This window comes from Diachasma alloeum, unplaced genomic scaffold (assembly GCF_001412515.2).
Source record: "Diachasma alloeum isolate Michigan unplaced genomic scaffold, Dall2.0 Dall_scaffold_00200, whole genome shotgun sequence".
Classification (NCBI taxonomy): Eukaryota; Metazoa; Arthropoda; class Insecta; order Hymenoptera; family Braconidae; genus Diachasma; species Diachasma alloeum.
In genome coordinates, this window is record NW_021680365.1 from 2,075,610 (window position 1) to 2,097,596 (window position 21,987).

Consider the following 21,987-nt stretch of genomic DNA (forward strand, 5'->3'; position numbering starts at 1 on the left):
GAAAAAGTGAAAACTTAAAAACGTTTTTTTTTCAGATTTTCAAAGTGTCAGATTTTCCGTTTTTCCAGGGGAAAAGTCGACTTTCGCCAAAATCCAATTTTTTAGCCGGTTGAAAGTTGATTCCAACTATTTAAGCGACGGGCTATTCGGAACTCTCAAAAGTATGTGGAAAAAGTGAAAACTGAAAAAGTTTTTTTTTTCAGATTTTCAAAGTGTCAGATTTTTCGTTTTTCCAGGGGGAAAGTCGACTTTCGCTAAAATCGAATTTTTTAGCCGGGTGAACGATGATTCCAACTATTTAAGCGATGGGCTACTCAGAAATCGCAAAAGTATGTGGAAAAAGTGAAAACTTAAAAACGTTTTTTTTTCAGATTTTCAAAGTGTCGGATTTTCCGTTTTTCCAGGGGAAAAGTCGACTTTCGCCAAAATCGAATTTTTTAGCCGGATGAACGTTGATTCCAACTATTTAAGCGACGGGCTATTCGGAACTCTCAAAAGTATGTGGAAAAAGTGAAAACTGAAAAAAACAATTTTCACCCGGAGCCAAAGGGTCAGATTTTCGGTTTTCCCAGGGGGAAAGTCGACTGTCGCCAAAATCGAATTTTTTCGCAAAGTGAAGAAAGATTCTGTATTTATTGGCCCCTCTAATGCCAATGAAACTCTCGGATGTGCCAGAAATGTCAAAATAAACTTTTCATTTTCACTTGAAACAAGGGTCAGATTCGTTAACAATTTAATTTTTTACTTAGACAACGCATGCAAGCAGAGGGACAAGGGTGGGTAGAATAGATTCTGCAACCTTCTCCCCTTGTTGAGTAAAAATTTCAAGCCTCCGGATACATGAAATCCGCATGCATTTCTCGTGAAATGTCGATTGGCGAAATTAAAAAAACAATAATTGCATTTTTTATTTCAATAACGCATGCGTAAACAGGGATATGAGCCCGGATTTAATATAGGCCCGTAGAATTACGGGGACCGGCAAGGATTTGGAAAGTCTGAATACAAGTCCTGCTTACACCTAACGAGTGCTGAAATGGGACATAACCAGAGGTACACTGAGTGAAAAATATAATTCTTCTGACTATATTTCATCACCACCGAATTATAGTCAAAAAGTCCTCAACAATTTTTCATGGGTTACGGTAACTATGACCGGAGAAGTAATTACTACAATGGAATGTAATCATTGCAACTATTTTATAGTTCTCCTCACGATAGATTTGTCGTGGTTACTTTTGAACTTTGGTTATTTTAACTGCACTCTGATTTGCAAAAATTACGCTTGTGAAGTTACTATAATGCTATGTGCCGCATACAAAAAAAAATCGTATCGTTCACCAAAATGCCTCAACTATTTTCTTATTGTACATCGAACTTCAGATTTTTCTCTCAGTGTAGAAAGGTCTCGGAAGCACTTCTCTTTTCATGCTCAATATGATAATTCCAGGCGTTATTACTTCGAATTGTATTCAGAGTAGGATGTATGAGGTGATACTCAGAGGAGACCCATTTGCTAGGACATTCCGAGTGCCGAGTAAACTGAAATTCAAATTTCAACGGAACTCGCAACAAATTGGAAGTTTTTCTGCCGTGGCGATACTTAAAAATTCCATATGAACCGGATCTGGTTGAATATTTCAAGACCCTTCGCTCGAAATTTATGTTGAAATTTATCCATCTCATCCGGAGTAATTCCGAGAGAATCTTCTGCCGCAGGGGATCAAGAATTTGACGAATCTTCGCACAAAAACGTATAATAAAAAAAAACATTTATATAATATGAACAGAACTTCGAATAAAGAGAAAATTTGAGTTTCAATGAAAACTTTATTTCGTATTATTTAAAGAAACTTATTCAATTGCACGGAGAGAAATACTCAACAACAATTACGTATCTTTTCTGTAATTCCGGAGCGAAATGTGGTTGTAGGAAATTTTACGGAACTGTCACGGACTTTTTTCGGAGTGTTCCGTAATTTTTATCTGAATTTCCTGCGAGATTTCCTGTGAAGAATTACGATACCGTCACTTCAATTTTCTGAGTCTATTCCGTCATCGGTGAGTGAATTGTGAGTTCCGCAATTTTTACTGAACATTTCTCTCCGTGTGATTCAAATAAACTTTATTGAATGCAAATAAATAATTTTCCCTGTCGTGCGATTAATAAAAAGTACACCAATTCTTAATAAAAAATCGTCTCATTATAAACATCTAAAAATTATCATGAAACAGCCAAACAAATAAAAATCTCTAAAAGTTTAACTTTTCTTCGAACAAGCCAACCGCACTTGAGAATAACCTGAGTGAAATTATTTGTAACTCCGGAGTGTTGTGAATGCGATGCAACATGCATCTTAATTTAAGACACTATTTTTCCGTATATATATGCCATTCAGTAGCGAAGTGGTGAAACGGTTTAAGTCGACTTACTTCCCAGTTGAGTTTTTGAGGAATACTTCCGAATCTAAGGGAGATAGCGAAATTTTCGTAACTACATTTATTGTAGCACTCAATCGGCTCTACAAAAAAGAAAATAACAAAAATTTTGCTATCTCCCTTAGATTTCAAGATATTCATTGAAAACGGGTCAATAGTCAAAATTGACTTGTACCGGTCTACCACTTCGCTACTGAATTGGAATCCCCGGAGTTGATAAAATGTTCCTACGTATCTATCCTATTCATAACTATTCCCGTCCCGCCAACAAATATCATTTATTCCCTGAATTACTTCGACCCCCCGCTGAGTCCATTCAATCGGAATAGGAGATGTTATTTCCCCCAGAAAAATGGAATTTTCAATCCAAGCAAATATTTACAACAGTGTGTTCTCCCGGGATTTTCCTCTCAATGCAAAGGATTCCAGTGGATGACACCCATTGTCTGTCCGTGACTTTCCACATTCGACAGGTAGCTTGATATCGACCTATCGACCTCCATTGCTACCGTAAACCCCTCACGTAGAACTGAGGCTGTATCTCCAGTTGTAAAAGGTATTCTGAGCAGGCCTGATGCTCAGTGCATTATTCATGTTTCAAGAAATCTCCAGTGCCTTATCAAGTTGTAAATAAACACGAGCATTGATCTATATGTCATCGTTTCTTCACTACAAATCACAATTTATCGTTGAAGCGAGGAGGAATCAACACGCAAGGTGCTACAGGCTGGGGAAATAATAATATAGAGTTGAGATTTCTGAGAAATGGGCTGGTGGAGCATGAAATTAGGATACAACGGGAGAAAATATGACGTGATTTCGCACTGCTGAAGTTTTTTGGATGAAATTTGCAGTCATAGATAGCCATTCATTTTTAAGGTCTCGACGTATTATAACTAATTATCCCCCATCTAAATTTCAATCAATGAGAATGCAAGATTTGATGTTTCACTTTAGCGTGAGGGTCGAATTACACTATTAAAAAAATTTAGCTGAATTTCCCAAAAAAGACTTTCAATTTAATTTAAGGGGAAAAACTCAAAGAAATTGCAAGTTTCTCTGAAAATTCAAGGAAAGTCTCTTTTTCGCGGCAGGAAGGTGAAAAATTCATAATTTACATGAATTTTCAAGTGAAAATGACTATTTATTGTCAAATTCTCTAGAATTTTCAGGGAATTCCTTGAAAATTCCTGTAAATCCAAGAATTTCACAGAAATTCCCATATAAGTTTTCGGAAAAAATTACAATTGAGAGTTTCATTAATTCCCATTTTAATTTTGATTTTTTTTCGCAAAAAACTAAAATAAAAATTTTAATTAATTAAAATTTTAATCTTCATTTCAAAGAATGACATTTAATTAAAATTTTTAAATTTCATTGAAAATTCCCATAAATCCGAGAATTTTAAAGAAATTCCTTGAAAATTCAAAGAAATTGTGAACTCAAGGAGTTATTTATTATTCTCGGAATAATTAAACTAAAATTTACAGTTTCCACAAATTTTTCCATGAAATTGTCAATTTTCAATGACAAAATTCCTAGAAAATTCAATGGACAATTTTTAACAGTACGTACAGCAAAATTTACCGAAATTTTCTCGATAATTTTTCCTCACTATTTCTCTCCGTTTAAGATTTTATTCTTCAATAACACCATAAGTAGAGTTAAAATTGAGTTAGTTATCATAACGTGAGTTGCTATGCGCCAAAACCTGTGGATAAAAAAAATAAATCCAATACCGTGCATGAAATATTCGTCACTCCACCCCCAACTTTGAAGGAGCTACTCCACCAGTCGCTCAAGTAATCGCGTGAACCGCTGAAATCCCTGACGGTCTTCATCTCACGTGGAAAGAGCTTAGGAAGACATTCTGGGCTCCCCTAGCAACTCCCCTTTTCCGCCTTTACGTCTCGCACGAGAGAGTGAGTGACACGGAGCGGTCAACGAGTCGACGACCCCGCAATCTATTTTTTTGTTCTTCTGACACAGCTTGTCAATCACCTCTCAAATCTGACGAAGGGAAAGCCTACAGCTTGTCGCACACGAGCCGATGTGGGACGCATAACGAGAGATGAGGAAATGGCAACATAAGAGGGAATTCCGGTAATTTGGCTTCGATTTTACCCGTTTTGTGATCTCAAGATTCGCCGCCATTTGCGGCTGGTCTTTTCTCAGGATGAGCAATTCAGCATTCAGCGGATTATCTCGATTTTTGCCCCTCGTTTATTGTCAGAAGAAATTTGTCGTAATACTCTCCGGTAATAAGGAATTTGTAGGCTTTGTTGTGTGATGGGTCGGCGTTATTCGAATATCCCGCACCAGTCGATCCCGAAAATCTTTAAATAATTTTAAAAATTGACGAAACGTGTCGCCTGGGATTCGAGGAGTCACTCGTAACTCGTGCGAGCACCTTTCTTCGTACGCTGTTAGAAATTTCTTGAAATTTCAGTCACAATGTCATCTCAATTTTCAATGTTGTGAGTTTGAATTCAATTTCAATTGAAAATGTTCACTAAATTTCTCATTCATCTTGAAAATTCAAGAAAATTGGGTTTTTCATGGTAAACGATCATTGATTTGTCAATCAAAGCTTGAATTTTCAAACTCGTAGTGAAAAGCGAACATCACATACAATTCAATTTTCAATAGATTGAAAATCCAGAGAAGTTATTGCCTGAATTATCAACATTTGTGAAAAAACCGATGTGAACTCTACGCCTGATGAATCCGTACTCCCGCGAGGGCCTCTCGAACTCTAAACCCGACCTCACCCGATTATTCCTGACTGGCCCATACCGCGAACCAGACTCAATTTTAAACAGCCACATTTTTTCATCAAACTATCAATATTCAACGCCGACATTCCTTGAAATTTCAGTGCAACTCCAACATGCGATTAATTAAAAGTTCAATATTCACAGAATTTTCCGACCTTCTCCCTTCCACTTTATATTGTAAAAAAATTAATGACAATACCAGACGAAAAAAAATCAACACAATAATTTTTTCCATTTACTGACTTCGCGTTCTCTCGAAACTCAATCTATTGTTCATCCATGAAAGAAGAATGAAAAAAAATAAAAAATGAAAACCAATACTTTTTTCCTAATAGTTCAATCTCTCGTTCCCAACTTCCTATTCGTTCTCAATTAAACTAACATTTCGGTTGTGCTTTTCCTCCGAAATAGGATAAAAATGAAATGAAAATATTTTATTTTACGGATCAGTGATTGCAATTGTCAGTGAAGCAAAAACTCAGCGAAGATAAAGAAAGGAGGAAGAGGATGTAGTTACAGGTTGAAACGAAACTGGATGGCTTTTTCCTGTATTCAGGATAAAAGCTTTACCATCTCTAGTTATCCTGACCAGTGCATGAGTGCTTTGCCGTGCAATGCATTGAAAATCCATTCAAACAGCGCTCTGTACCGCAGCATTGTGCATGAAGTACTTCCTTGGCTTCTACAATCATGCACAGCGGATAATTCAGTGAGGATGCTCGTCAGCCGCACTATTTCGTTTCTGGGAGTATATTTCCGTAAAGAGAAGCCATAATACGTGGAACCCCCCAATATTGAGGTAATAGGAGAGCCACGAGGCAGGAGGAATGAATGGAATTTTTCCGGTCTCCGAAAGTTATGAAATGATAAACTTTTCATAGTTCTTTGCATTTACTTTTCATAGCATTTTAATGGCGCCTGTGCCATTTTCGATGTTGAATTATGATCGTTAACGTTTTAGTAGTCACAGCTCTTCACCGAACTTTGTTGATCGCATGGTGAGAGTGATCAACCATTGATATTTTAACATTTCATGAAGAAACGAGTGGGAAATGCCTTTCGTCATAACATAGTCAATATATTTTTACTAATAAATTAGAAATTCGCTTTGGAATTGAATTTCTATGACGATGTACAACAAAAAAAAATTCGTTTTGATCAGTAGAAAAAGTACTGGGACCAATGGGTTTCTGGGAAGCCGGCCCTCGAAGTTACAAAACAACTTGATGCAAGTATCATGCGTCAAGTACCTGTGTACTGGTGATAAGTACCTCAGTACTTGTCACAAGTATTTTGTTACTTGGGACAAGTAGAAAAATTACTTGTACTGAGTACCTGGCTGGTTCTTTCCAAAAGTACCAAATAAACTCAATATAAGTGGAGTATAAGAACTCAAAAATGTTTTTCTACCTTTTCTAAAAATCGAATTTCGTCAAAACATCAAGAATCAAAATAATTCCCGTTTTGTGAGTAATAAAATTGAAAAGAAATTGAAAATGATTTTTCGAAGCCTTTTAAATGTTGATAACAACATAAAACATAAAAATCTCAACAAAATTGAAATTTTATATGTTGGAAAGCATACCAATAGTTGTCGAAAGCATCTATAAAAATCGCAATCTATTGATTTTTTCCTACAAAATATCTTCTGCTGAACATTTCTATTTACAAAAATGCGTAAGAAAGCCCATTCTATCCGGTAATAATATTCACTTCTTTCAATAAAGTAATCAATTGGAAATACTGAAATTAAGACCTAAAAGTACTTGAGAGAATTTGAAAAATTACTTTTCACTAGTACCTTTGGTACTTGTGAAAAGTACTAAAAGTACTGGTAGTAAGTATTGATACTACTTCCTCTCAGTACCATTTCTACTCGATCGGCAGATGTGGTACTTCGCCCAAGTACCGGTTTGTACTGGTGAGAAGTAATTTTTTTCTTTAGGTGTATTTTAAATTGAATTCAATGATTCATTGGATTTAACATTGCCCAAACGTTGACAGCCAAACATTGTCCCTACGTTCGCAATCAGCCTTGCCTCAACGTTAAAATTTTACCTTCCAATGAATGAAACAGTCCAATTATATCAATCGATGACTACTCGAATGAAAGCTGTAATAGTTAACTTTTGATGTTTCTACGTGAATTTATTCCTGACATGTAAATGCCATATATTCCCCTCAGTACGGGTGATAACATCGCCGGGTTAATCATCACGAGTGCGGCAAAAATATCTCTCGTTGAGTTGCTCAGTGCCATTTCAAATCCAATTGGCAATAACTCTGGGATAATCATCCCAAGCCGGAATACATTTCACGAAAATAGGTGGGGAATTCCGTGATATGATTCACGGGAATATTCGTGATTATTCGGGATTAAGAATCATAGGACGTTGAGACTAAAAATAATGAAATTGATACTGTTTGTTGAATTTAAGGATTTAAAGAATTAGTTTTTTAATCGGCAAATAACATTTTGTTGCTCTCATTTCCTAGTAGGAATTCTGTTTGAATCTGCGAGATAGAATGGTGCGGCGAGAGAACAGACAAAATCTATGAATTTGCATAGAAAAAACTATGAAAATTGTCAATTTTAGTTCGATTATTCTATGAAAATTAATAGAAATCAGTAGAATTTTCATGATTACCTTCTCGAATTTCCAATTAATTGAAAATTCAGGTTAATTTGGCAATGAATATTGATGTTTTCTTATCGGAAATTCAAACAGATTGAGGAATTCTCGTCTCAATGTAGCTTCAAAATTTCTAATTTTATTAAATTTTCAGTGAACTCTGAAATTTCATGATTTTTCCCCCCTAAAGCGCATTCAATGCGAGGTATACTCCATTGCACTCCATCTCTCTATGTAGGGGGAGTTATACCAAGTTATGAGGTTGGTTTCGCAATGGGATTGACAAGTTTCTTTCAAATACCAAGTACAAAAATTGACAGTGAGAATAGTATAGAATTATGAATAAAATGAAGGAGAAAATTTCCGGAATATGAAAATTAATATTGAGTTTTGAAAATTTGCACGTAGCCTGACATTCTACTGAATTCTACCCAATTTTCAATTGTCCAGAATGTTCATTGAGCATTATATTAGTACACTGAGAAAAATATGATTCTTCTAACTATATTCCATTACCATCGCACTATAGTCAATAAGTCCTCAACAATTTTTCATGGGTTACGGTAACTATGGCCGGAGAAGTGATTACTACAATGGAATGTAGTCATTGCTACTATTTTATAGTTCTACTCACGATAGATTTGTCGTGGTTAATTTTGAACTTTGGTTAGTTTAACTGCATTTTGATTTGCAAAAATTACGCTTGTGAAGTTACTGTAATGTTATGCGCCGCATACAAAAAAAATCGTATCGTTTACCAAAACTGCCTCAACTATTTTCTTATTGTAAATTGAACTTCAGATTTTTCTCTCAGTGTAATTATAAAAAATAATAGGTATCAATAATTAGTTTACAATCCTCGACATCTTTTTGAGTAATTGTCTACAGGTATACGCGTATCAAAAACTAAGCTCTAGGCCTTTTCCATAATTCGCAATATACTACCCCGAAATATAGCATCAATCACACCTGTCATCTGTTGATTTACTTTTCCACTTTATTGAAACATGCCGGTTACGGGACTCGTTGAACCAGACGAGAGCTGCTGGACCAAAGTGCCCCTCGCTGCCAGAACGAGGATTTTTCCATTCGTAGCGAGACGTTCTCCGAGTAGGTTAATGATGACGTACGAGAACCACTGAATCTTCATCCTAGTTCCTCCCGAACAGTCCTTCGGTTTATGTTCACTGGTGGTTGTTCCACATCACCTGACGCTGTTCAATAAAATAAATCCCCTGGAATTTGATGAAAAAAAAATCATATCATATGGCTCTCTCCCAGAAGACCAAACGCTGAGCAAAAAAAACGAGATTTCAATTACAAATTTTCAAACTATTTCGACCATTTTTGTGTTCGAAATATTTTTTAAATAATTTTTCAATTTTTTTCCCACATATATCAAACCTTCTTTTATTTTTCTACATGAAGAGAAATTTTTTAGAAAAATTCTAGTGCTAACACGGGAAATGAGGCACAAAGTGACGGCCAGGAAAAAGTTTCAGTGCCGGCAGTAGGAATTTTATTGGAGAAAACGTAAATTTTTGCCCGTATTTCTGCGAAAATTTCACAGAAGTCCCCAGAAATTTAACCAGAAATATCAAGAAATTTTACCTTAACAGCACTAGAATTTTTCACAGCCGGTGGATTGCGATTTTTCCAGTACTCGTACTATAATTTTTCTAGAAAATTTCTCTCCGTGTAGCTTGTCTTTTGGGTAATTGGAAAGCAATTAATATGGATAGAAAAAGTGACAACGTCATGCCGTTCAAGGTACAAGTCGGCAGCACTGATTCACTCAGCTGTTATGTTCCTTCCCACAGCAAAATGTATGATCACAACTCTATTCGTATTTGCTGCGCTTACCCCTCAACGATTTTTAACCTCGACGTTGGCGCTATTCCAATTTGCGCACGCAGAATTCCTATTTTGCATGAGTTTTTCAATTAATCCTTCTAAAGAATTCTCCTAGGCCACTTGGATTGTTTTTTATTTTGTTCCTCCATGAAAGCTCCACTCAAGTGCGAAATTTCAGGAAAATGGCCACTTTTTTCTATTTTTAATATTTTTTTTCCGAATTCCCATAAGAACGCGTGTTAAAATGCATTTGTTACAAAAATTCCGGTATTTCACCCATGCTCAAAAATCAAAGAATGTATAAAAAAATCAATTTCTTGACTTTTAAATATCTTGAATTGAATTCAAATTCACGACATTGAGAACTCAAGTGCAACTATTGCTTAATTTATAAAAAAATTTAACCGTGTGTGGAACTTTTTCGTCTTCATAGTTAATACTAAACCGTTCGTGAAATTACTTTTTTCTCAATCCATGCACCAAAGACTCCTGACGTCAACTTTTCGAAATTTCCGATACAATCGATTGGATAAGCCACGTCCACTTTAGATTAGAATAACTCTCACCATGAAAAATCGTCAATCAGCGCACACGGACAGGCTGCAGGATAGATGGCCCCGGGGGAGCGGAAAAGTTTCATTTTACCTCGGCTATCGAGCGTTTAATTTCAACTTTTTGCCTACGTATGGTGGAACTCCACGAGGTGTACACAGTTTGTGGCTCGTAAAGCATTTGCCTGGGCGAAAAGAGAAAAAAAGTCGCACACATTGGCATCGACATTTCCCTCGGGCTTCAACGATGCAACAATGTTACCTCCAGCGGTTTGGCGCAACACGCGTAACAGGAAACGTGATTACGCTTGTTAGATCGATCTCCCCGTCGCCCTCCCCCCTTTGGTCAGTGGAAAACTGGAATATTATTCGCACTATATGGGACCAGGTCGGGTGTTTTTCCAGGAGGGGCTCCGCATATTTATTTTAGTGGAAGACGATAACGAGTGGGCGACCAGTCGTTTCAGACAGAATGATAACGAGATCATTGAACAAATTATTTTTAAGGAGTTTCTACATGGTTCTTCTTACACTGTTGGAAATTTTCAATTTTCACCCGTGGAAACATCGTTAAAAAAATCCAAATCATTTCGTACCGAATTCTGAAAGCATTTCGACCCCAGAATTTAAGATTTTTCAAATTTTCAGGTGATCCATAATTGAATGGAGTGGAAAATATATGTTCGTTATATATTTGTATTCTTCAAAAATGTTCTTCAAAAATTCCTGGCATTTCAAAAGAATTCCCTGGAAAGTCAAGGGAATTTGACAGTGAATATTCATTTTCACTTGAAAATTCCTGTACATTGTAGAATTTCGGTCTTCCAGCCGCTAAAAAATTAGCATTTTACTTGAGTTTTCAGAGAAATTTGAAATTACATTGACTTTTTCAAAATTCAGCTAAATTTTTTCAACAGTCTAGAGTAGACGATAACGATGAAAATCGACAGGAGAATAACAATCCCAACGATATGGGTCCATCTACCAAACACCAAACAATAGGAGAGCTGGTGCTTGTACCACCCAGCGGGTAATCCCGCCCACGTAATTTCAATAGAAATTTTCAATTTTCTACCGTGGAAACATCATTAAAAAAATCTCAATTATTTCCTACTGAATTCTTCAAATATCTCGACCCTAGAATTTAAGATTTTTCAAATTTTCAGTTGGTCTATAATTGAATGGAGTGCGAAATATATGTTCGTTATACATTTCCACATCCATTGCCGCGTTTTCGATAGCAGAAAAATATCTTCATCAGTTATTATTGGCTATTTTATCAGCCTCCGCGTTTGTGGGCGATTCCGCCCAGAGTTTGTGGGTAATGCCGCCCGAGGTTTCTATAGCGCTGCTAGACTCTACAGCTAGAGGACGGTCGAGTGACAGCTCGATTGTTTGGAATAGTCGGTGGCCACTGGAAGTTCGGGTAAATTCAGGACAATTTATTATTATTCGTGTGAAATCTTTCTCAAAATGGAGCCAAAGAATGGGAACGAAGGATGAAAATGGGAAAAATTGTAACAGTTGGTTTGCATTGCACGGAGAGAAATGTTCAGTAAAAATTACGGAATTCACAATTCGCTCAGCCATTACGAATTCGACTCAGAAAATTTAAGTGACTGTATCGTAATTTTTCACAGGAGATTCAAATAAAAATTACGGAACGCTTCCGAAAAATTCCGAGACAGTTCCGTAAAATTTCCTACATCCACATTTCGCTCCGGAATTACGGAAAAAATACGTAATTTTTATTGAATATTTCTCTCCGTGTGCTCATAAAAGTCATCAAAACAAGGTGGGTGGTATTGGACGCATGCCGAGCGTTATTATCCTCAAAGTTCGATTCCATCGCTCACTAGCCGATGGCAATTGAATTACATAATTAAATACGTTTAATGTCAACAAAAAATCTGTCCTCTTCACATCTTCGATTAAACACCTCAAAGAACCCATTCTAACCATTTATGACTCCTTGTAGAGTGCGAGGCTGGAAAAATAACTTATTTCCCTTAGGTGGGCGGTACATGCACCAGCTGCCCTAGGGGGGTCATGTGGGGCTTGGCGAGCGGAGCGAGCAAGGGGCGTAGCCCCCTAGTTCTTCAATAAAATAGCTATCATCACATACTACGACATTTTCAATCATCCCCAAGTAATATAAAATATTCACCAACTCTCCCAACGACAAACCCTGCCATCCGAAAGAAAATCAGGACTGATGCATTATGAGCATCTCATAAATATGTCGTATGACAAATTATTTAGCCCACCTGTTATATTTTTCCACCAATTAGTCTCACCAATAAAAGACGAAGAAAAATGGGACAAATTATTCCGGAGGGAATACTTCCTCGAATCCAGTCATGCAGAAAATCCTTCTAATGAAGAATTGTCAGTGCTCTGTTATATAATCTTCCTTCGAAACACGATGTTGAAGTAGGTAAAAACAAGTAACATTAATGAGAAAGTGGAATCCTGTGTGACGCCAGATGCTACATGGGGATTAGGTTGCAAAGCCCAGAGGAATTACAATCACCAGCGAGAAGAGCAATTTCATTTTTTCTCCTCCCTCCACTTTCGATGAAAACAATAACGTTGGCTTTTTTTATCGCACTAAATGTGTGTCATAACTCGTATTCATTCCATTTTGCCGTTTTCATCGAAACTTTTTTGTTTGTCCTTTTTTGTTTACCCCATTTTCTTTTTATCTCTGTTAGGTGATTTTTTTTCTCGTTTTCTCATTGGTATGGTTCTCCCAATTTCCTATTCCACAAAAGGAGGGATCGACGATCCGCAAACTTCCAACAACCAGAGCGTCCGCAACCGGAAGCGGAAGTTGAGAGAGGGGGGGGGGGGTGGGGGAGGTTTTAGGGAGAGATGAGGAGAATCGATATTTCTTACACGCTCGAGTTTGCTTGAGCCTAGTCCTCGAATATAGATCTACATAAGGTACGGATTTAACACGCTCTCGTGTTGGCTGAGATATACCACGTGGGAGAGCGTATCGTAGTTGGACTCCACTCGGTTGTTTTAGTTTCCTCCCCCAAGTATCTGGGACTATCTGGCTTCAAATATTCAAATGTTTTGTAGGTGGAAAAACTTTTGCGCCTAGCTGGTACAGAATTTCGAACAGCTGTTGATTGCAGATAACGGCGGGAAAATTAATCGAGGTGTTGTCTTTCGGGGGAAATTGAGAGAACTAGGGGTTGTATTGAGGGGGCGATAGTTTTTGGAGGGTTGAGTATGTGTTTCAATTGGAAGTAATGACTTGGGGGAAGTCATTCAGTTAGGAATTTGGCCTTATGTGGCAATGATGAAGCCGTTGTGAGCGAGTGGTCAGTGTGTCCATAGTTCTGTGATCAATCTTTTTGGGCGTTGGAGGAGGGATGATTGATGTCGGTCATTTTTTCGGGAGGAACCTGCAGTGGCAGGTGATCTAAATCATGACCTTCAGGGGGTTAGGAAGCGGCCGAGTATCGCATGTTTGAATTGAATGTTGGAATCATCATTTTGGTGGAGCAGTGATTATCCTGGATGAATAATCCAGGATATTCTTGGATTATTCATCCAGTATATCGCGTTAAGTCGTAATTGATACAGGTAATTGAGATGTTAATAATGCTCGAAGTGAAAGAGTAAATGCCTCAGTGGAAACGGGAAGGAAGTGGAACATTTTTGCTATTATCCATCCCTATACCAACTCCCCGAGAGATGTTTGCATGTGAACCTCGTCTGCCTGGCAATAATATTTTCTCAAAATATATGCATGACCCATTGCGACCGCAAACCCACACAATCCCATGCAAATAAGCGGCTTACCATTCATCCCACATGTTTGGTAGACCTTTGTGGCAGAAATTTTCAAAAGGGTCGGAAACGCTCACGAATTTTTTTTTTTCATTTTGGTTTTTCAGATTGTGATGGGAACAAAACGAGGGATTGAGGTTTGTCGACAAGTTGATCGAACATTATTCATCGTTGATATGGGTTTTTACACAATGGGGAGGACGTAATTGTGATGCGTACGCAGATGGGACATATTGCAATATTATTCCATTTTTAAAAAATTTTTGTTTAATAGTTGTCGTTTCAGAAAAAAGGGACGAAAATATACAGCAACGACTTTCTTGGCCTACTCATTTACACTGAGAAAAAAAATTGCTTTTGGCAAGTATATGTACTTGCCACTAGTAAATGCATATAAATATTTGCATAAGACATGTAAATGCCAAGTAAATTTTCTTGTAGTTAGTAAATATACTTGGCAACAGCGATTTTTCTTTCTCAGTGTAGCGTAAAGCTGCTCATGTGTAAATTTTACTTCAATTATCCAATGCAAGTTAACAGAAACAAGGGTAATTTAGGTCAATATATTCTTGAGGTTTCAATTAATTGAAAATTCGACATTATTTGACCCTAAATATTCTTTTTTTATTGATAGTTCTCGTCTCGCTACTGCTCAAAAGTGGAAATAGTCCACACGCAATACCCCCTTCCCGTGTGCACTTCTAGTGCGGTAAGGTTTTGAGGTGTTTTCTTATGTTTTCGGGTATAAGAAATCCGAATCCGGTGGTATTTTCTATGTAAGTGCGTGCAATTAATAGTTATAAACAAATTAAGTGGTTTTTTTGATGATTTTTTTTTTATGGGAAACATTGGCAAATAGAAGAAAATGTTCATGACAAAAGTTATTCCTTTTTGTGTAATAAATAATGATCAATTTTTTAAACCAAAATCCATCAATCCGTTGCCGAAATATGGTCCACCAGGTGAATGCGGGAGGATGCGCGGCGCGCGCAGTCCGCTCGAACCTCTTCCGTGTCGCGTACGCACCCATTTTCACATCATTTTGATGCTTTCGTCATGGATGCAACAATTGAAGGAGTAATTCAAAGAAGATAATCCTACATAGAAGTCAAAATTCAATGAAATGAGGGTGAAGCGAGCGAATGATCGATCTGTACAACTCCACACCGTTACTTGAAAACGAAAAAAATACTCATCCGCATCCACATATCAATTTCTGACGATCGCGTTTCAATGATCAATCGGAAGCGGGGGTAAATGAATGAATTAACACTGTTGTTCAATCTTGTCTGACATCTTTGCTACAAACTCGGGTCTTCAACTCGGGCTTTCAATTGAAGGCCCGAGTTGAAGACCCGAGTTTGAATTTTGAACCTAGAGAAAAGAGACTAATCCAAAATTTTACTACAAAATTCGTGGTGATGTCTTTAAGTTTCACAATTTCGCTTATTTACATTGAATTTTAAAGATATTTTTTAGCCATCTCTTCGGTAAAATTTTTATTTGAAGTTTCCCTCTGTGTACATAAAAATTGATTGGTCTGAACTGAAGAAGTTGTTGAATTGATGTGGAATGCTCCACACACAGTCACCAGCTTTAACAGTAATGCTGGGTACTTAAAGTCGCAGTTTCAGGTATTTTTCAATATACCTTGAGCACCTCGAGAATCACCAGATACTGAAAGTAAGATCGTAACCATCCAGTTACGGCGGAGGTGGTCGTGAGCGTCTAATGACAAGAGAGATGTCCAGTACTGGAGCTGAGAACCTAGTAGTTGATGTGTCAACTGCAGACGCAATAGAAAGTAATGAAATGGGAGTAGTCCATAAATAAGAACTGCCGGTGTGATATGGCTATTGATTGCATTTCGATAAAAAACTATCGACTAATACTGACTAGAATCCTATTTACTAAAGAACATAGAAACGTGAAGTTGTTTTATATCGAAATATCTCGAAACTGCCTGACCGCTAATCCTTAATTCTGATATTGGTCAATATGTGACACGAAGTTATTCACAAAAAAAACGCGGCATTTTTAAATTCTTCAGTGACATAATTTCAAATTCTTCACTGGTAAATTTTTTTTTACGTCATATATATATAATATATATATTTCACATGTATATATATCATCGGTGAAATTAATAAATTCTGTCCTTTTATGGAGACCGATTGTTTAAAAAAATTGAAGATAATTAATTGAAAATGAAAAATTCTTTATAGATTCTTTTACTCTACTTCGCTATTCACTTCAATCATTAGTCGAATTCTCTTTGATTCATTATCAATATTTATAAGGTATTCATGAGAAAATGAAATTCAATGAATTCCATTTCTTCATTTCAACAAATGAATAGATCAACGCACGCAAGATCGCGCGCATAGATCTTGTGGTTAATAGAAATGAGAAAAAGGGGGTAAAGCGGACGCTGTTCCATCGTCAACGACTCGAGAACGTAGAGTGGAATTTCCTCATTTCTTTTCCAATTTTCAAGCCACGTTCTGAAGCTCTATAATCTACCTGATTCATCCAAATTGTGCAATTCAGCCAGGAAATAGTGACGAATACACGGAGAGAATATAGAATTTAAAGTTACTATGTGAACATAGTAATCGAGGACCATGTACGAAAAACTTTAGAATTTGATTTTAAAATTTGATCTAAAATTTAATGATAATCTTGAGTTTTCACCAATAAGTTGTTCAAGTACGGTATTCCTTTGGACAGATTTTTCTATAATGTTTAAGACTACACTGATAAATGTTTAGACAACACATGCCTAATGGAGGCACATCTCACTTTCAGTAGAGATGTGCCTCTATTAGATAAGAAACCAACGCAATTTTCTAATATTCATTGTTTCCATTTTACATAGATGCATTACGCAAATTCGCTTCGAAAGTGTTCAATCCGAATATCCCGAACCGTTGTAAATGCACGTGAGAACACGAAAGACTGCCTGAGCCGAAGCCTCCAATATGTTGATTAGTTTGATTAATTAACTGCGGTCAACTTCCAAAACCTCCGAAACATGAAAACTCCATTCCAATCGCCGTGCGAAAAATGGCACATGCGGAGCCAACCTCAATCTGCAGATTAATTCGTTTCGTTGTGCATCAAGCCGTGCGGTTCGGAGCTGAAATTCCCAGGAGTGCTGAAAATGCGACTGGTCGTGCATGTCTGGCTGGTTTTCAACCCCTCGGGTTTGAATTGCAGAAAGATTTCATGCAGAAACAGGTGCCCTAAACCAGTTCTACCACGTGTTAGATGATGCTCCGAGCTCAGTGACCAAATCCAGATTAGTGGCAGCATCCTTTTGAGGTGAATCCATCAATCGATCATGCTGGGTATCAAATTGGAGCAAGGCTAAATACACAGAGAACGAAAGTTTCTAGTCTCCAGCCCCACGGTAGTAAAATCCAGAACTATGGTGAACTCAAAAACCCTGTGTTCTTAAGGGAAGGTTCAACCCGGGAAAAAAACTTTTTCGTTTTTCGAGAAAAAAAATTTAAAACATTATTTTCCGCACGATTTTTGCTCAGGAAGCAGTTGCCTTAAAATTCAGAGGAATCCGGAATTTGAAGAGAGATTTCTCTGAATTTTTCGGATTTTTTATTAATTCTCAGTTCTCATGGATTTTTCTATGAAATCATGACTTTTTAATGAGCAAATGTGTTGAAATGCAGTATGCCCTCATTCAAATACCATGGAAGCTGGATTTCAGTAAAAATTACTGACAGCTAGAGCTCGATTTAACAGAAAAAAGTTAATGGAATTTCAAGTTTTTCTGGAAATTCAAGTGAAGTCCCAATTTCTTAGCGGCAAGTAGAAGAAAATTCCCCAACTTACATGAAATTTGCGGACACAATTGATCATATTTACATGCAAGAAGTCTACAAATACTCAAAAGAAAGTAAAATGAAAGTATAAACCATCCCATCGTCCACAATAAACAATATATGTCTTTCAATATAAACAACGTAGATTAACTTAACTGGATCCATAGTTTGAATAATCTTATGTATAGATTCTAGCACTTTAAATAAATAATATTAACTCACATGAATTCTCAAGTGAAAACGGATATTAACTACCAAAATCCCTTGAATTTTCATAGGATTCCTTTATGTTCATTAATCTACAGCTTTTGCGGATTTTTTCATGAAATCATGTCTTTTCAATGACAAAATTTCTTGAAATTTCAGGGGAAATGTTACTTGTTAGAAATTAGCATGACTCTCGCTGGAAATTTCAGTGGAAAATCAATTCTAAAACTGATGAATTCTTCATCAGAATCAACCAAACGATTTATGCAATCCACTTAGAAGATTCTTCAGGGAAACTTTCTTTACCGTTCACATCTAAATTTATCCACCGCAACAAAAGATTTCTTCTAGCGTTTCCCAGAATTCGAAACAGAAAGAAAAATTAATTAAAATTAAATTAAACTTTGATGTTTGACCGCTCCACCAAAATGTACACACTTTATAGTCTTCCATCCACTATAAACCGATGGTATATATTTCATTTAAAATCGCGGAAGATTTCATAAGTCTTTGATACAGTACACTAATACCCGTTTTGTTCTCTGTGCTTGAATGACACCACTTGCAACATTTAATCTCCTCAAGTTCTCAAGCATGAAGAATTCTTTTTGAGTTAGTAATAGCATTCTGCGAATGAAAGCACCATTTTTAATTTAAGAAAAAACTTACTCTGTGTGATTCCCTGGGGTCGTGCCGCGCAACAGCGTAATCAAGAGGAATAACGAGGCAATGAACTAACTGCCAGAAGCCATTTTAATAGCAAAATATTTGATGCGGTGTACGCAAACTCGTTAAAGCTAAACTTTCCTAATGTGAAATACTCGGCGCAACGACGCTTGAATAATGAATGAAAATGTAGAAAATTCACGGAGTTGAATTCAAAAACGACGGAGGGGTCGGAATACAGCCCGAGTCGAGGATTTGGTTCTGATTGGACGTACACAGGTCTTTCAAGATCTCTCCAGACCTAGATGGACCTGGTAAGTCCTAATCAGTTCTGCGACGTACTTTTCCAGAGACCATTCGAATCCTCAGTTCTTTTCGGTCCTGAGAAGTCCTCCTCGATGCTACCGAGAACGCGTGATTTTACGAGCGGGTGAAGGGGAAGGCATGTATGCGGAGGGTTGAAATTTGTAGCCAACGAGGAGACAGGGTTGCAGAATATATTTTAGCCACCCTCATCTCCCCGTTTGCAGGCGGTGTTTAAATAAAAAATAGTGAACGTTGATTCTGTATTTATTGACCCCCTGATGCCAATGAAACCCTCGGAGGTGACAGAAAAGGGGAAAAAAAATTTCATTTTCACGTGGGTCAAAGGTGAAAGTCGATTTTCGCCAAAATTAAATTTTTTCGCCAAGTGAAAGTTGATTCTGTATTTTCTAACAATTCTGATGCTAATGAAACCCCCGAAGGCGCGACAAAAGTCGAAATAAAATTTTTTTTTTCACCCCGAGCCAAAGAGTCAGATTGTCTGTTTTTCCAGAGGGAAAGTCGACTTTCACCAAAATCGAATTTTTTAGCCGGGTGAACGTTGATTCCAACTATTTAAGCGACGGGCTATTCAGAACTCTCAAAAGTATGTGGAAAAAGTGAAAACTGAAAAAAAAAATTTCACCGGCGGCCACAGGGTTAGATTTTCGGTTTTTACTTGGAACAAGAGTCAGATTTGTTAACACTTTCTTTTTTTATTTGGACAATGCATGCAAGCGGAGGGGCAAGAGTGGCTAGAATAGATTCTGCAACCTTCTCCGCTTGTTGGATAAAAATGTCAAGCCTCCGCATACATGCATCTCCCCTCCACCCTCCCGTGAAATGTCGATTTTCGAGATTAAAAAAAAAACAATAATTGCATTTTTTATTTCAATAACGCATGAGTAAATAGGGATATGAACGCAGATTTAATATAGGCCCATAGAATTACGGGGACCGGCAAGGATTTGGAAAGTCTGAATGCAAGTCCTGCTTACACCTAACAAGTGCTGAAGTGGGACATAACCAGAGGTAGAAAGGTCTCGGAAGCACTTGGGAAGAGGCTTCCCAAGACCTATCCAGTTCTGAACGGAGAGACCTAAGTAGAATTTGTCAGGTCCAATTATTCGACTCGGGAGACGAGTGGTCATGTTTTCTCAGTGTCGGCGAGCTAAGTCCAACTCGATTACAACTTTATAACTGTAGGAATTCTTGTTGGACATTCGGGCGTTTGTAATGTACAAGACCCACTGGATAATGTAAGACAATGGAGTGGGTCCCGGGTGTTCTCCATGTCTACAATATTAGGTGGCTACGAGAATTTGAATCTCTGTGGACTCGCGAATTGCTGTGAACTCGTACAGTTGTTAAAAAAAGATCGCTCTGTTCGAGAAAGTTTTGTCTGGGTTTGAATGAACTCGATAATTACTCGACAATTGAGGGAGGTGTAATTAATGAATGGAAATCTACTGAGAAAATGAGATGAAAGGAAAAAGGAACATTCGTTATGGGAGGGTCTCAGTGGGAAACAGTTATAGAGACGGTTTTCGATTACAAGTTCAATTAATTTGTGTGAATGTTTTAGTACAGGCATAATGAAATCTTTTCTCAATGTACACGAGAAAAATTGAACTTTTAGGGAAAGTTTAGTAGTAAATATTTTTCAAGTGATATTTTTCAACATCAGAGCTTTCATTTGAGCCGTATTTGACCTCAAGTGTCCAGACATTTTACAATGAATTTATTATTTAAACTTCGCAGATCGGCATTTTTATCTCGATATTGAATCGTTAGAAAACATTCTAAAAATTTGAAAAAAATTAGAAAATTTATTTTTAGAGAAAGATTGACGAAATCATAGAAAAATTGCAAGTTTTGAAAATTGCGAGCATTTTTTATAAATAATTGATAAATAATCAATTTTTCACTGTAAAAATCATTTATTCGCAATCGTAACGAATTTATTGACATTCAGAATTTTACCGGAAATTGATGTTATTCACATGCCTTCTATCGTATAGACTCGAACCCCTGCTTATTTTTCCAATAGTGTACTCTACGATTTTCAATAATTACGTTCACATTTTTTACTTGAGCCGATTATCATTGGATCCCAAATCAGATATATTTATGTTGAACACCATTTTCTCTTGTTATAAAAAATGACTCACTCATCATTGGTAAATTAAATGAATAAATAATGACCCCTCATTACTAAAATTAATAAAGAATATTTCGTAAAAGACAATTTTCTCTCGGTCCACTTTATTTATTCAATCGTTAATTATCTCAGAAATACGTAATGCCAGGTTAAATTATAAAGCGGCCTTTCCAGTCTAGAATTTTCCTGGCATAGAAAGAGCTGTTTCAACGTCTCATCCTGAAAACCCTCGTTTCTGAGAGAACTGCATAATTAACAAAGATTTCACAGAAGGGTCTCGGGAGGTTACCCCGAACTTACTTCTCCCACATGAAATATGTGGATCTACGGTCGTTCAGCGTCGGGTATACCCAACTTGTTGCTACAACTCTGAAATTAATTAGGGGCGGGTCGGGTGAAACGGACCGCTCTGGACCTTCAGCATCTGCTGATCAAACGATTCGTTTGGGTGAATTCGATCTTCTTTCGAAACTCGAACAACAATTTCCTGACAGGCTGTTCTGCCTCATCTTTCTGGCAGCATTTCTGTGAAAAGTCGTAAAAGAAATTTTTGATTTAGTACACAGAAAAACCTAAACGCAAATTATGTTTAAGAAGGAGTTGTTTACGCTTTCTGAACCGTATTTTACGTTTGCAGTTGAAGCGTAAATTTCTCTCAAAATCGCTATAAATTAGGATTACAAAAATGCACGGAGACAAATTCTTTAGAAAAATTCTAGTGCTAGTGCTAGAAAAAATTTTAATCCACCG

At 37.0% G+C, this 21,987-nt stretch overlaps 1 protein-coding gene and 1 long non-coding RNA gene across 2 annotated transcripts in view; one reads left to right on the plus strand and one right to left on the minus strand.

Annotated features, from left to right (window-relative positions):
- LOC107035744 (adenylate cyclase type 6) overlaps positions 1–21,987 on the plus strand; it is a 136,025-nt gene that overhangs the window by 85,840 nt on the left and 28,198 nt on the right. The window lies entirely within an intron of this gene.
- LOC107035747 overlaps positions 21,365–21,987 on the minus strand; it is a 30,876-nt gene continuing 30,253 nt past the window's right edge. Inside the window, exon 3 of the long non-coding RNA XR_001460755.2 lies at positions 21,365–21,762. This is a non-coding gene — a long non-coding RNA (uncharacterized LOC107035747). The remainder of the gene's footprint in view (positions 21,763–21,987) is intronic.